Consider the following 14,063-nt stretch of genomic DNA (forward strand, 5'->3'; position numbering starts at 1 on the left):
ACGCCAATTAATATTAAAATCACCAGCCAATATATTTAATTTACTAGAATCAAGGAATGTCTCGAACTGGGAGAATGATACAAAACACCATAATTACTCATCTTCATGCCACCTACAACTGTAATGCCCAAGAACCAGTTGCCATCAATAACTTCGGTTGAATTGAACTGATTCTTTGACATAAATAGCAACACCACCAGTGTGTCTAGAATGTGATAAACAAGCAGCAACAATATATCCCGGAATACTATACTGATCAAAAGCTTCAGTTTTTTTTTTACAATATGAGTTTCAGATAGTAAAACTAAAAGAGGAAAGTCAAAGTTATCCTCAACAATCTGACGTAATGCTACGTAGTTTGTTGACAATCCCGCAATATTAATATACAAAAAATCAAATTGATTCACATTCTTGAAACTTGACTGCCATTTATTGAAACGCAAGCTGCTTTTCTTCTGGTAAAAAAGTCTTTTATAGAGCAAACATTCCGAGCTAAATGCGGCATAGTTGACGTCCAAGTTCATTTTACGTTCTTAATTGTTTTTTTCAAACAATTAACACAGTTCTACAGTTGACGTACACTTCGTCGTTTTGTGTACTCAATTTATACTTAATTTTGTCATAATTAGCATTCTTGTACTCAAAGACGTTTCATAGTCATTGGCGTTGCTGTGTAAAACACTCAATTTTTCCATAATGGAGGAACAGATTCACTTACCCAAAAATCTTCATGCATTTTGTTAGTAAAAATCCAGGAAGCAATTCTGATGATTGTTTACACGGTTTATTTGGTTTAGGATGAATCACCGTAGATATGAATTTTAAATTCAGGAGGAAATTGAGATACTATTTCTTCGGCTAATTGGAAGAAACGAGAACTCTTACAAGCATAATATGGTGGAAAATACACTGTGGCGAAGATATGAGTTTCACTAACTATATTTGTTTTCACCCACACATGCTCAAATTCTTTAGATTTCGATTATACAATGACTTCGGAATTAAAATTTGATAAAATTGCGATAAGAACGCCACCACCTGACATTGATTGAGTAAAAACTAAATCGCGGTCCAGTTGGTCGAAAACACGAACGTTCACAGGAACAAGACGAACAGTGCGGTGAGAAAGATTTTCTCAGGGCGGTGCCATGTGGAGTGTCAGTAGAGTTCGTCTACGGGAATTGAGGATCCGGCTGTGTATTTAGAATTTCACCAGACAGACACTAGACAGAAATAGTCCTGCGAGAGCTCAGGGCTGGTAATGTTGATGCGATATAATAGTAGCGACTATAGTTACTAAAACTACGGAAAAAGTGACCAAATAGGGACTTGTAAATATATGGTAGCTTAGAAATTCAAATACGGTTTGATATTGAAATAAACTTTTTATGTCATGGAGCTTAAAATCAAATTTCATCAATTCCTCTAATTTAATCGAATCTCACAACGGAATCACCTGTGAAGAGCGTTTGAAGTGATTTGAATAATTTACTTTTGCTTACGTTATACATGATGACTAGCAAATAGTAATTCCCATTTTTTGAATTTGATTCTGCGTTCGAAATCTTTTAAATTTTGATATATATATAAAGATAGATAACTTTGATAATTCTCTAAAAACTTTTCACAAAATTTCTTCAGAATAATCTCAAGAACTTTTTTTAGAATAATTCCCGTTTTCTTAAACTGCATTCTTGAAATTCTTTGCAGAACAATCAATAAAATTCTTGGAAATAGATTATTTTCGTACTTGGAAATGCTTAACATCAAATATCAGAATTGAAGTGGACATTTTATACGATCTAACGGCGCCGGTGGTGTAGTGGTAAGCGTGATTACCTCTCACCCCAGCAGGCCTGGGTTCAATCCCAGTCGACACCGCCGGGATGTTCTGAGGCATAACATCTCTGATCACGCCTTCCTTCGGATGGGAAGTAAAGCCGTTGGTCCCCGGTTCATGAGTTGATGGGTCGATAGGTAGGGTCCAGGTGTGGGAGCTGCCTTCCTGGCACGTCGGTAGCATTGGTGCTCAGCACGGAAAACAAGATCGACGGAAAAAACAAACCAAAGAAAAAAAAAAAATTATACGATCGATGAGGAGATGAAAGTAAAGAGTTGATAGCTCCGTTATAGCACGGCAGTGTGAAATTTGTATATTGAAAGTAGCAAGTGAACAATTAACCAAGTTGAGGAAGGTACGAATCGGGTAGAGCATCTCCTTTACCAAGCTCATCCGTTAGTGAGGGATGGTGCGGGGTGTTTCCCCCTGCCACCACTGGTACAAGGGATGATCGCCGATTTGCTCTTGTACCTCCGAAATGCGGAAACAGTTCTATCGATTGTTTCACACTCAAGTCGCCATCTGACGTAAGCAACTACCTGATTTGTACCTTCCTCAAAATTGTCCTTTGCTCGTTTTCTACTTCGTATTTACAATTTTCACACTGCCGTACTACAACGGAACTATCAACTCTATCATTTAATCTCCTCATCTATCCTATAAAATATCAACTTTATGCCTGATATTTGACGTAAAGCATCTCCGACTATGTAAATCGTTAAAATCACACATGAAGTAATAACACATGATTAGTTAAAGTAGATTATTTTCGATTTTTTTATTGATCCTTCTAGGAGCTCCCTGAAGGCTCCTTTCATAAATCCATTTTAAATTTATTTCAATCCTTCTTAGAATATCCATGCAGTTAACCTCAGAAATTTCTGCTTAGAATAATCTTGGACTTCTCCCCTGCATTCAATTGGAAATTCAATTCGTATTCTCCTTAGAATTCCCATAGTATTTTCTCAGAATTCTCAAAACAAACATCCATGATAGAACAACTTTGAAACTCTTCTCAGTATTCCTTTGAGATTGAACCCTTAAAATTCGATTCCATTGGAGTTAGTCTCGGAATTTATTTGGAACTCTTTAGAATTCTCGTGGAAGTATCTTCAGGAATCACCCCAGAGTTCTTTTAGAACTATTCGCAGAGACCAACCTTTGATTTCACGGGATTTTCATGGAATTTTCATCAGAGCTCCCTTAAGAAAAGAAAATCAGAACTTATTTTGAATTCTTATTAAAATTGGACCTAGAATCCTCATCCAATCATCATAAAATTCTTCTCAGAACTCTCGTTAAAATGCACTCTCAATTATATTGGAATTATTTCCAAAATTGTTTAGGAGCTGAAATTCGCGTCTCTAATAATTTAATCAATAATCAAAAGCGACGCCCGTATGTGTTAAGCCAAGTTTAACTATACATGTAAACCTGGCTTAAGATTTAAGCGGAGATGAAGAAATCGGTCCTCAGAGCACTTCATTTTACATGAGACTTTCGTAGCCTGTACTTTGGTATTCTTCTCTGATATATCTTGGTGTCATTCCTAGAATCCTTTAAAATTCTCTTAAAATTTACATTGGATTTTTTAAAGTCAATCATCCTTGAAAGACTTTTGAAAATCTATCACAGACAAATACCTTTGGAAAGTTTCCAATTTTTTTTTTAGGGAAAAGGAGGTATATTTTCCTCGATTTTTAATCGAAATTGAAGGCATTTTCCAATAGTTTTACTGGTGTTCTAATGTTTTCCGGTTCACTGGTCACCCTGGTTAAAATTTTCAATTTTTTAACAGATATGTATATGAAGAGCTTTGAGTGGGTTGGTTTATTTCCTATTCCGTTATAATTGCTTATCTTTTGACAGATCCGCGTATTTCGTCTACTTGCAGACTTCATCAGTGCCAAGTACTCAACACTACACGCGTATCTGTCAAAAGATAAGCAATGTCAAAAAAGTTTGAACATTTATTGAAAATTTTACACATGCTAGTAATTGGTTCGTTTGCACCATAGTTTGTGCGAGAAGTCGGGATCGTAAAGAAAGAGTGGGTTCGCAAATTGACTCGTCTTATATTAATGTTAAGCTGTTGCAAAAGTGGACAACAGTCAATGTCCGAACGCAGGAGATCGGCGATGAAGACAGCCTTAGCGACGTCACGGCGAGCACTGAGAAGTTTTAGGCTCAGCAAGTTACAACGACTTTCATAATTAGGGAGGTTTACAGGGTCTCTCCAGGGTAGCCAACGAAGAGCATAGCGAACAAATCTCCTCTGAATAGACTCAAGTCGATTCGTGGCATTGTTGTAAAACGGCGCCCAAACTACTGAACAGTATTCCAGTGACGAACGGACTAGTGAACAATAAAGCGTTTTCAAGCACGAAGTGGCTCTGAAATCTTTAGCAAAGCGAAAAATAAAGCCAAGCTGAGAAGATGCTTTACTGGCGACATACGACACATGCTCCTTGAAGGTTAGTTGACAATCTAACATGACTCCTAAGTCTTTGACTGTAGTCTCCCGATTCAGTGTCTGATCATGAAGGCTGTACGTAAAGCAGGTGGGTGATTTTTTTCTGCAGATGGAACATTTGGAAGCATTCAATACCATCCTATTCTTGTGACACCAAGTAGCAAAAACGTCCAGCTGTTGTTGAAGGAAAACTGAATCACTACGATCCTTTACGACAAAATACAGTTTAAAATCATCCGCATAAGATAGCTTCGGACACCTGATTGAATAGTGAATGTCATTCAAATACAGCAGAAATACGAACGGCCCAATATGACTACCTTGGGAAACCGGAAACGACTGAGAAATACGGTCACCTATTTTCACTGACATTTGACGACCGGTGAGGTAAGAACGAAGCCAATTAAGAAGGGAACCATGGAAGCCTAATCGCTCTAAATTTGGCAACAGCAATCTTGTGGTTCATTTTATCAAACGCAGCAGAGAGATCCGTGTGGATAGCATCAACTTGTTCGCCTTTTTCAAGCTCGCGATTTATAAAAGATGTGTATTGCACGAGATTTGATGCATGTTGTTCGGAGGCAACGTAACTGGAGCAAGTGTGTTTCAAATAATCCAAAACTATCAGCTCACAAAGTTTTGAAACTGCGCACAGAGCCGCAATGCCTCGATAGTTGATTACTGACTGTTTATCGCCTTTCTTGAAGACAGGAAAAACAAAAGAATTCTTCCAGCCATCAGGGAAGATTCCAGAATTCAACGAGAGGTTGAATATAAATGCTAGTGGTGTGCTCAAGGCTCCTATATACAGTTTTTAATCACCACAGATGGAATTCCATCCGGGCCAATACTGGAAGATTTTTTTTAAGCGAAGGCCTGCTGTTTGAACGTCATCTCTCGATAAAGGTGGATGAGATTCAACGACTGGACGTATGGGAGCCTCACTTGCTGCATCTGAAACGTGTTCTTCAGAGAGCTCCTCGTTGACGAAAACACTGCAGAAATGTGATCTGAATAGATCCGCGATACCATCCACATTAGACATTACTCGATCCCCGCTGAACATCGTAGAGGGCAGACCCGATTCCTTTCGTTGATCTTTCACGTGATTCCAGAAGCTTTTAGGATTAGTTTTGAGCTTATTTTGTAGTTGACGCTGGTGTTCTAAAGGGCGAACACGAAATTATTGCGACACCGAAAATGTCATGCCAATTCTCTTATAATGTTAAGAATCAAACCAAAATTTTAGGGTAGTTTTATACATATATTTACTTCAAAAATCAAAAGAAAAGTTAATCGATGGAGCCTTGAGTGTAAAATTGAACGCATTTTCGCTTGATGCCCTCCATCAAAGTCTTTACAGTGTCATCCGGTACCAGTTTCTCAGTTTTTTTTTCATTTTCTTAACATGTCCTTCTCGTCTTTGACTGTCTTCTTGCTCTTCCGAAGTTCCCGCTTCATTATTGCCCAGTACTGCTCCACCGGGCGCAGCTCCGGACAGTTTGGCGGATTCATGTCCTTTCGAACAAAATGGACAGAATTGGCCTCATACCACTCCAGGACACTTTTAGAATAGTGGCATGATGCCAAATCTGGCCAAAATAGCGGAGCTTCATCGTGCTGCTGCAAGAACGGCAAAAGGCGCTTCTCGAGGCACTCAGATTTGTAGATCTCGCCATTTACTGTGCCCTTTGTCACGAAAGGCTCGCTCCTCAGTCCGCAAGAGCAGATGGCCTGCCAAATGAGATATTTGGAGGCGAACTTCGACATTTTCTTCTTCTTAAATTTGTCGTCCACATCGAACTTGCTCTTGCCGGTGAAAAACTCCAACCCCGGAATTTGCTTAAAATCGGCTTTTATATACGTTTCGTCGTCCATCACACAGCAGCCATATTTTGTCAGCATCTTCTCGTAGAGCTTCCGTGTCCGAGTTTTAGCCGTCGATTGTTGCCGCTCATCGCGGTTTGGGAAGTTCTGTACCTTGTATGTATGTAGTCCAGCTCTCTTCTTTGCATTCTGGACGTAGCTCCACGACATGCCGATCTTTTTAGCCAAATCACGGCTTGAGACGTTGGGATTTGCTTAAATCATCCGCTTCACCTTTCCCTCCGTCTTTTTGTTCTCCGGTCCCGGTTTTCTTCCACCTCCTTTGCCGTGGTCTAACGTCAACCGCTCCTGGAACCGCTTCAACACTCTGGAGACGGTTGAATGGTGAATATTCAACATTTTTCCCAACTGCCGGTGCGACAGGTCAGGAAATTCCAGGTGTTTGGAAAGAATTTGTTCTCTCAACTCGCGTTGGTTCACCTCCATTTTCGTTGAATCGAAAAACACGACTTCGAGTTTGAAAGCATGTACACAATACACATCAATGAGAAAGTGTGCAAAATTTGGTTGATTTTTACCCAATGGTAAAAAAGTTATGCTCTGTTGAATGTGTCGCAATAATTTCGTGTTCGCCCTTTAGATAGAGTTGCTTGTTGAGCTGCTTGTACTGCTTGTTAATGCGTAGGTATTTCTGAGGTAATAAACCAACCCACACAAAGCTATTCATGAAGCGATTCCTTAAAGAGATTCGACAAATTTAAAGGATAGATATGTATAGTTTGTTAAAACTACTGTACACTTTCTTAGTGCCAAGTACTCAACTTAAACATTTCGTGGAAATTTTTAAATTGCACTTTATTAGTGACTTTTTGGTGTAAAGATCGACTACATCCGAACATCTACTATATCCTGTCGAGAGAAGACATTCCACGCAAGCTCTACCACCGACCGGACTAGTTCAAATTGATCTTCGTCAAGCGGACTGTTTACAATTTTGACGTGAGCGTGATTATCTCTCACTCCAGCAGGCCTGGGTTCAATCACAGTCAGTGCCGCCGGGATGTTCTGAGGCATCACATCTCTGATCACGCCTTCCTTCGGAAGGGAAGTAAAGACGTTGGTATCCGGTTCATGAGTTGATGGGTCGATAGGTAGGGTCCAGGTGTGCGAACTGCCTCCCTGGCGTCAGTAGCATTAGTGCTCACAGGCACGGAACATCAACGGAAAAAAAATCAATGGAAAAAAAACAACACGTGTCAAGCTGCTACGAATTCCTTTGTTTGTCTGATGTTAGAATTTGATGTGACCATCCCCTCTTTTCCAAAAAAAAATCCAGCCATTGTGTCCCAGTCTTATTATCCTTCTGTTTCTGTGCTACTTGCCCCTGCCCAGCCAGGATTTGGTCAACCGTCCGAAAGTTCTGAAGGAAGCTTCAGAAACCAGTTTTCTACCTAGCTCCTTCCAATCGAAATTGTTACCCATTAACCTCGAGCCCGCCACTAATAATTGGTACCCAATACCAACCTAGAACTGTTTAAAAAGTAAATTCAAGCATTACTGATTTTTGGCTCCGCAAAGTGTCACACTCGACTGAGCCTAGTAAATAAACGAGCTAGTTTATTGGATTCTGAAGCATCGTGTGTAAATTTTCGATTTAAATCAGCCCGATTTTTTCAGAATCATCTCGCCCCTTAACTGCTGCATTGTAGGCCTAGCCGTTTTGATATGTATATTTGATGATGTGAAACATATATCAAATAGTCAAGAAAGATTATGGAGGTATATCAATCATTTTCCAGGATGCTTTCAAGAACTGGCTGTGTTGGTGGTTGATTAGATATTAGATTAGATTAAAATCTCTTCAAAATTCTCTTAATATTTAGTTCATCGCAGTGACTGAATCCTGAAAAAAAAATCTAGTAGTTGTTCAAACCATCAAAATCCTATTTTTTTCCCCGATTTGTCATCGAAATTTCTGACATTTTCCCGGTTTTCCAAAATTCCCGGGTCACCCTGTACTATGGAAAAGCTGAGAATTTCGAACTTGAAGAAATATTCAGAATTCCAAATGAAATATTTGAGCATCCGGATTTTTATTAATAGAGTTTTACTATTGTAGGTATCAAACAACATTTAGGGATCTCATAGCCTAGTCAGGAGGCGGCGGGTTCGATTGCCGGTCCGGTCGAGAGAATCTTTTGGGTTGGAAATTTTCTCGGCTTCCCTGGGCATAGAGTATCATTGTGCTTGCCACACAATATACAAATTCATGCATTGATACAGGCATCGGAAGCTCTCAATTAATAACTGTGGAAGTGCCTCTAGAACACTAGAGGAAGAAGAAGGTTTCAAACAAAATTATATGATTCCAGTTAAATTCCCGGTTATTTCATGCTCTTTCCCGGTTCCAGGGCTGATAGTTCTGATGCGATATAATAGTAGTGACTTTAGTGACTAAAATTACGAAATAGTGACCAAATAGTGACTTATAAATAATAAATATGGTAACTCAGAAATTCAAATACGGTTTGATATTGGAATAAATTCATTTTTTTTTTCATGGAACCTTTAATTAAATTTCATAAATTCCTCTAATAATATCGATTTGAATAATTTTCTTTTGATTACATTTTACATGATGACCAGAAAACATAAATTTTAAATTTTTTTGGGTTTTCCTGAAGTTTTGTAAATTTTACTGGTTGTGCCACATACATTTAAACTAATGTATAAACCAACGAAGTAGTAAATAGGGTTAAATAGGGTTAAACAGATCATCACTACAACTGCAGTATTTTTCGTTGATTTTGAATTTATTTCTGCGTTCAAAATCTTAAAAAATTCTATGTATATAGGTAAACTAGCCTTGATTATTCGCTAAGAACTTTTTACCAAAATTCAACGCAATGTTCACAAAAATTATTTTAGAATCATTAATTTACTTGAAGTCTATTTAAAATTCACATGCAATTCACATCCGAAATGTCTTAAATTTCTGTTCTGAATGATCTTGGACCCTGAATTCGTATTGTCTTTAGAGTTTCCATGGTATTTCTTCAAAATTCTCAACAAAAAATCCATATCAGAATACACTTGAAACTCTTCTCACAGTTCCACTTTGATTCTAAATGGAATTCTTCTTGCAATTTCATTCGAATTCTTTAAGATTCTCTTGGAATCAGCCTCAGAAATCGCCCCAGAATTCCATTACTATTCGCTGAGTTTGGAGACCTTTAGAGTTCACGGGATTTGCTTGAATAATTTATCAGAACTTATTTTAAAAACTCATTAGAATTTGGACCAAGAATCCTCCTCCAATCGTCATAGAATTCTTTTCAGAATTCTAGTTACAATGCACCTGGAGGTCGTCTCTCAATTATCTTGGAATTCATCCAAAAATTGTTTTGGAGATGAATTTTGCGTTTTTAATCATGTAATGATTAAAACAGTTTTAAGATTTAACCGAAGGTGAGCAAATCGACCCTCAGAGCACCTAAATTTACAAAAGACTTTCGTACTGTGTAGTTTGGCATTCTTCTCTGAAATATCTTGGTATCATCCGTAGAATTCCTTTGATATTCACTTCAAATTTCCTTCGGAATTTTCATTGATGTTTCTAGATAATTCATTCAGAAGTCCTAAAAATCTAGCATAGACCAATATCCTTGAAAAAATTTTAAGGTGCAGAATTTATTTTCGAGAAAAGGAAGTTTTTTTCCCCGATTTGTCCTCGAAATTCAAAACTATTTCAAGTTTGTTTAGAACACCGTTAAAATTCCTTGAATTTGTCCGGTTATAATTGTTTATTTTTTGACAGATATGCATATTTCGTCATAACTTCTGTAGTGCAAAGTACTCAATTCAAACATTTTGATGATATTTTCACACCCTATTGGATGGGAAAAAGAGAGTTTAGTGACTATTTTGAGGAAAATAGTGACTTTGGTGTAAAAAGTGACTGACTTAAAAATAGTGACCAAGCCACTAAAAAGTGACCTGCTACCAGCCCTGTGGTTCAGTGGCCACCCTGCCAAAAAAAAAAGCACACAGAGATGAAGCAGCCTACGGCTGAAAGACGATTATGTATATACTTTTTTCCTTGATTAGTTTTCCGTCGATATTGTTTTCCGTGCTGAGCACTAATGCTATCGACGCCAGGGAGGCAGCTCCCACACCTGAACCCTACCTATCGACCCATCAACTAATGAACCGGGGACCAACGGCTTTACTTCCCTTCCGAAGGCAGGCGTGATCAGAGACGTTATGCCTCAGAACAACCCGGCGGCACCGACTGGGATTAAACCCAGGCCTGCTGGAGTGAGAGGTAATCACGCTTACCACTACATCACCGGTGCCGTTATCTCTTAAATAAAGAAAACCGAACCAACCAAAGGAATCGTATTCTGGGTAAAATTCCACAAACAATTATCTTTTATTAGGAAATGGCAACATGAGCTAATTTAGGACTTCAGTTCAGTTCAACTCCTTTATTAGGACAATTAAACTTTTTCAGAGGAGAATTTGATTGTTTGAAGAAACTTCAAAGAGTTCGGAAATGACTCTAAGTTTAAACAAAAAAAAGTTGATTTTTACATTCGAATTAACATAAGTCGGAAAACTTTAGATCTGCATGGCTCAGACATCATGACGAATTCATGAATTTGAATTTCATTCACTTTATAATACGTTTGCGTTAGAAAAAAAACAACATTTTTCACAGTAATAGACTTCTACATTTTTATAAAATAAATAAAAATAAAACCTATAACTTCAGTGACCGTATTTTGAGGTTTATTGAAATTCTCGGCTCTCCCTTTGAATTCCCGGGTTTTTCCGGATGCTTTGCAAATTCCTGGTTATTTCCCGGTTTTATCTCAATTTATTAAATTGGTCAATAGTAGCTGATTTGAAAATCGCTTGACCTAAGATCGCTGGTCACTATTCTTCTTAATTCTGTGACAAGTATAATACTACGGCAAGTGGCTCCAGAAAACACAATTATTCAGGCATTAAAGTTGACTTTATATGAGTATAAAACAAATTTTAAAGAATATTGGAAACAAGGAAGAATGACTTTCAAAATTTATTTAAAAAATTACTGTAGTGACTTTAAAGTGACCGGCTTGAAAAAGTGCTGTATCGATTTTATGAAAAACCACATATTTTAGTGAACCGTGATAACAACAAAACCGGGTGCAGCTTCGGTTCACTTAACATTCCTTCTCCCAACCGGGAAAAGTAAGATTTTACTAGAGATTTCCACGAAAAATATACAGAATTCACAAAGTTCGAACAAAGTTAGTTTCCCCAAATCATTGTAGCTAGAAAATCATTGGTTTCATACAAATTATGGCAGCTATCAGACAGAATGGAGATTTATAATTCAGACATTGTTATAATTCAATCAATCTTTTATAAGTATGATAAGCAAAAGATATGGTTAATCTATCCCTGCAATTCCCGAGAACGACATAATACCAGGGATTTCATAGTTACCTTGACCCAAATTACAGAGTGCTGTTGCTATTCGACGCAAGTAATGTAGCGTTTCTCGAAATGACGTGTACTCTACTCTAGTCTAGCTCGTCGGAATCGGAGCCTCAAATCAAAATCAATGAACAACGCATACTCACACACGTGCGCTTATTTAACACAATTTACAGAATTTTTTTTTTTAATCTTGCACGTTTTGGTGACACAACACACCGCTCATAGGACTGATTTCACCGGTTCTATCGACTTGTCACCGTCACTAATATCGCTCTCTCTCTCTCCTTGTCGGCACCCTCACTTTTGGTTTTCGCGGCGAAAGGTGAATGAACTGATAATTTTTTGTCGCCTACGATTTATGTTTTAAATTTTATCAATATTGTTTCACTAGTAGAGCACGTTTTACGTTTTTTTATATATATATTTCTTCCCCACTACTAACTTCGTCTTCGTCACTTCACTATCTCATTCGGTTATATTTTCAAACCGGTGAGCGCAAACAAATCGCGCGTATTCACACAAACCAAGAGCAGCAGCGAGCATAAAAAAGATTATTCAAAACCGCGTGTGAATAATCCCGTCCGACGAGAGAGCGGATGAAGCAAAACAAAAAAAAAACAGTATTCAAAACGACAACAAAATAATCAAACCTTGCTCGAAACCGAGGACGAATTGCGTTATCGCGGCAAAATTTTCACAGCCGAACTCTCGGTCGAGATGAAATTCAAGCTACACACACGCACACACACGCTCGCGGCACTAAGTTTCAACTTTCCTTCGATGGTTTCACTCTTTTTTTTTATCTTTTGATAACTGCAACCTCAAACGATGCACATTTTATCAGTGATAACGTACGTAGGTACCAGGATATTTCAGCCGCTCGGCACTGTCAGTTTTATCTGTCACATAGCGGCCGAACGCGACGACGAGCCGCCAGAAATAGAAAGACGGAAGTAGTCACTCGCTATCGAAGAAGCTATTGAGTGGACAAAGTAGTAGGCGCAAACTTGGCGGCGCTGCTCGCTTTGCGAAAACTCTTCTCAAGTGCAGGCACGTGCCGCCGCAAAAACTGCAGCAGAGATTAAAATCTTCGTCGTCGTTGCCGTTCTACTCCTCTTCAACGGCGGTGCAAACCGTACCAGATTACCACTACGAACGATCAGCGCTCGATCGACGGGACGGGAAATCTAATTTCCACTGTTCAAACAAAACACCCGCTCGGGCAAGCACAATGTAAGCTAGAACTCAGTGAAATTCTCCTCTTCAATCAGATTCCAAAGGATTCCACCACACACGATCCACGCTCGGATGCCGTCGCGAATAAACTAACTGCCAGTTTGTGATACAACGCGGACCGAAGTGCAACAACCAAGTGCATCGATGACGAACTGACGAACAACTGCGGCTGCACGAGATGCAACGACGACGACGGTTCCGACGAGAGTTGCCCGCTTCGTGCTCCTCCAAACAGCAATAGCAACAGCAACAACAAACATCAACATCGCAAATTCGCACTAACCTTACCGTACCGCACCAACAACACACAACACGAGCAATAACTTAGTACGAGACGGCTAATACATTTACCATCGTGAACTTAGTACCTCTATGTGCTTGTATTCGAGACTCGAGAATGCAACCCTTTATTAGCTTGTAGGACGGTGGTGTTCATCCACCACATGGATGGTCCGCTCTCTCTCTCTCTCTCGCTTCTCATCGCTCACAGCGCTGCTCCTCACCCGTGGTGTGGTGTGATCATTTTCGCCTCAAAGAAGTCGGATCGGCAACAGTGTGTGAGTGCGCTAGTTGGAGAAACTATATTGCGATGGGAATGCCTGCGCTAATAAAATGTAATCATGTCACCGAGCTGGCGTTCACCAATACACCCGTACCGCTGTAGCCCCACTCGACTCTTTCGCTCGGGTTTGTTTATCACTCGAATGGACGGGAGTGAGCTTCTTGGAATGAGGATGGAAGGATGGGGAGTGGGATTTAACCCGCGAGAATGAGAGTAGAGTGGTGCACTTGTGCGTGCATATTTCAATGTTTGTTTGCACATTTTTTATTCAAGTTTTTTTCATTATTATAGCGTGCGAGAGAAGGGACATTGTGAATGCGCTCATTTGAGTGAGAAAAGTTCGAACCGAAAAAGGGTGATATGCAGCGTGGTAGGAAAAGTGCGGATCGATTGATTCGCGAACGATTTAGGGACGTGACGTTTGCTGTCTCCGTGGCGTTTGAAATAAATTAAAAATTAATGTTAGGGTATGCGATGTATCGAGTAATTCCGTTTATTTCGCCTCGAAAATTCCGCGGAATATTTTGCAGCTCTGTTTTACCTGTGTTTAGTTTCGTTTCGTTTCGCTTAGAGCTGAAACATTCGAGTTGAATTATTTCCATGTTTTCGAAATGTAACTGTTGTAGTATCTAAAG

The 14,063-nt window shown here is 39.1% G+C and overlaps 1 protein-coding gene across 9 annotated transcripts in view; it reads right to left on the bottom strand.

Annotated features, from left to right (window-relative positions):
* dsx (doublesex) overlaps positions 1-14,063 on the bottom strand; it is a 499,608-nt gene that overhangs the window by 431,342 nt on the left and 54,203 nt on the right. For 2 of the 9 annotated variants that reach the window (XM_065216668.1, XM_065216666.1), the window contains exon 1: positions 12,281-13,141. The exons of 1 other annotated variant lie outside the window; for it this stretch is intronic. The gene's annotated coding sequence lies outside the window, so the exon portion shown is untranslated. Of the gene's footprint in view, positions 1-11,636; positions 13,143-14,063 lie in introns of those variants that run through there. 6 more of the 9 variants (XM_065216667.1, XM_065216664.1, XM_065216671.1 and 3 more) reach the window with 5 other exon arrangements.

Source organism: Ochlerotatus camptorhynchus, unplaced genomic scaffold, assembly GCF_037179485.1.
Source record: "Ochlerotatus camptorhynchus isolate MF236.1 unplaced genomic scaffold, CSIRO-AGI_Acam_v1.1 ptg000066l, whole genome shotgun sequence".
Taxonomy (NCBI): Eukaryota; Metazoa; Arthropoda; class Insecta; order Diptera; family Culicidae; genus Ochlerotatus; species Ochlerotatus camptorhynchus.